Raw genomic sequence first — 2,562 nt, 5'->3', positions numbered from 1 at the left:
CAAACTATCCAACGTTTGCCTTTGATTATTTCTAAGTTCTGGGGCTATATATCCTTACACTTGTTTATTCACTCATTTAATATAACCACATGACATCATTTGGAAAGATCAGAAAGTTATCTTCCTTTCTGAGTCATAAGGGAGATCTCAACCCTCAAATAATTCCACTATCACCATAACATCTCGCTTTTCTGTGCACTCAGCACCCACTAGCACCTGAAGTTCCAATCATTACAGCCACAAAAGCTTGGCAACCTTCGCAGAAACTCTTCCCTCATACTTGATGAACTCCTATACATCACTCATTCCAAATTGGTCTGTCCTCAATAACATAAATTCTTTTATACAGAACAGAGCTACAAGAAAAAATAGGGGATGATGTCAGCATAATGGCGCAGTAGGAAATGATACCAATAAATCTCCCTCAAAACTCAACAAGATCTTCAACCAGAAACAGAAAAACCTATCCTTGGAGCCTCCAGATGTTTTGCAATACACCCGAAGGTATGGTCGAGCGAAAAATTGGCTAAATATATAATCAAACCCTGAAATTGGGAATAAGAAATGCTCCACTTTCCTCGCTAACCTAAACAGGGCGGCTTTCACTGGGAACTGAGAATATAGAAACTGAGGCGGGCAAAGGGGGTGAATAGATCCAGGCCGCAGCACAAACGGCCGAACCAGGCTGTGGCATGGAGATCCAAGCCGAGGAAAAACTGTTCCTGTGGCAACCCGGGCAATACAAACTAACACTCACGCCAAACCTTTCTTTGTCTGCCAAACTCGCAGACAAAGAAAGACAAGCAAGGCAGCCATTTTCCCTGATCTCTGGGTCGGCGCGCACAGGTAGTGAGCGAGAGATTCCTCCGACTGCCTCAGCAGTGGGCGCTCGTGTTACCCCAGAGAAAGGCAGAGTCAAGGGCCAAAAGTGGAATCTTGGGCCGCCCCAGCGCCCTGAGGGAGCCGCGCACAGGGAGGGAGCGAGAGCCAATTCCAATGCTGCAACTTTTCCACACGGGAGGGGTTTCACTCAGAGGGAGAGGCTGCTGGCCTGATATCCTGGTTGGTGCGCATGGAGATAGGGCAAAAGACTCCTCCCAGCACCTCAGGAGTGGGAGCCCATGTTATCCCACAGAAGGGCAGAGTCAGGGGCCTTTGTGTGGGCCAAAAGTGGAATCTCGGGCCGCCCCAGCACCCTAAGGGAGCCGTGAACAGGGAGGGAGCAAGAGCCAATTCCAACACTGCAACTTTTCCGTATGGGCAGGGATTTCACTCAGAGTGTGAGACTTCCGGCCTGACATCCTAGTCTGTGCACAGTGAGCGAGAGTTTCCTCCAAGCGCCCCAGGAGTGGGTGCCCTCCCATCTTACCGAACAGAGTGGCAGAGCCAGAGGTCTTTGAGTGGGTGGAAGCCCCGCCTGGTTATACTAACAGCTCTGACGGACTGAGCCTTACCCAGAGCCCTGTGCTGAGTGGGAATAGAATGGGGAGTGGCCAGCTCTTTGAGCCTCTTACTATCCAGGCAGAGGCAGCAACAACCCCATAGCTGGATTATCAGGCTACTAATTGGGGAAGAAAAGACTAGGAGAGAGGCTCCAGGAACATGGACTCTTTCACTGTCAGAGCCTATAAATGCTAATGAGCCTCGACTGCCAACGAGAGTAAAGCACAATACATGACATTGCCATAGAGACTTATAAACTGCAAATCTCTACCTGAGCATGCCAAAGGGGAAGAACCCAGGATACAGAGTCACCGACCAGGAAGAGGGAGAGAAAAGAAAAAGCAAGAAGATAACCTCTCAAAATCAAGAATAATCCGCAGACTTAATAACCTATCCCATTTTATTATATTTGTTCGTTTCTTTCTCGTATCTTCATTTTTTATTTTTTTTTCTCCTCCTCCAATTTGGTCATTTAACTCTCTGCTGGTCTTACTCTCTCCTCTCCTTGAACTACACTACCCATAAGTATTACACCTCCCATTATCTTTTCTTACCTCTTCTTTTCTCTCTATGATGGGTGCACTCCAAAACGCTTAACTCTCTCTCTCTCTTTCTCCTCTGTTTTCTTTTTTCTTCTTTTAGTGGTTCTCTCTTTTTCTCTCTCTCTCTCTCTCTCTTTCTTTTCTCCCTCTTTATTAGTTTCTTCCTTTCTCCTTTACATCTCCTCTCATTCAAACCTCAATAACAAACAAATTATCATATCTGGGACTCAAACTTATGTTTGTGGCATTTTGGGGGGCTTTTACTTCACCTTTTTAACTCACTAGCAGTGCTCCCATCCATGGCTCTCCTTTTTATCTAGTTCTTGTTCCACTAAATACAATAGTAACTTTTAATTTATCCCCCCATTTTCCTGTTTCCCTCTTATTCCTCTCATCATAACTCTTAGTCAACCAACACCTAAAAGCAAATCATTTTATTCTTGACACAAATTTTTTCCTTATTTGCTTTTTGTGGGTCCATACCCCCTTTTTTTCTGTTTGTTTGTTTGGTTTTTTTCCCCTTTATTACTTCTCCCCAATTCAGGCCCTCCAGTACAGGCATTGTTTGTTCTATTTA

This window comes from Saccopteryx leptura, chromosome 4 (genome assembly GCF_036850995.1).
Source record: "Saccopteryx leptura isolate mSacLep1 chromosome 4, mSacLep1_pri_phased_curated, whole genome shotgun sequence".
Lineage (NCBI taxonomy): Eukaryota > Metazoa > Chordata > Mammalia > Chiroptera > Emballonuridae > Saccopteryx > Saccopteryx leptura.
This window is presented reverse-complemented; position numbering follows the sequence as displayed.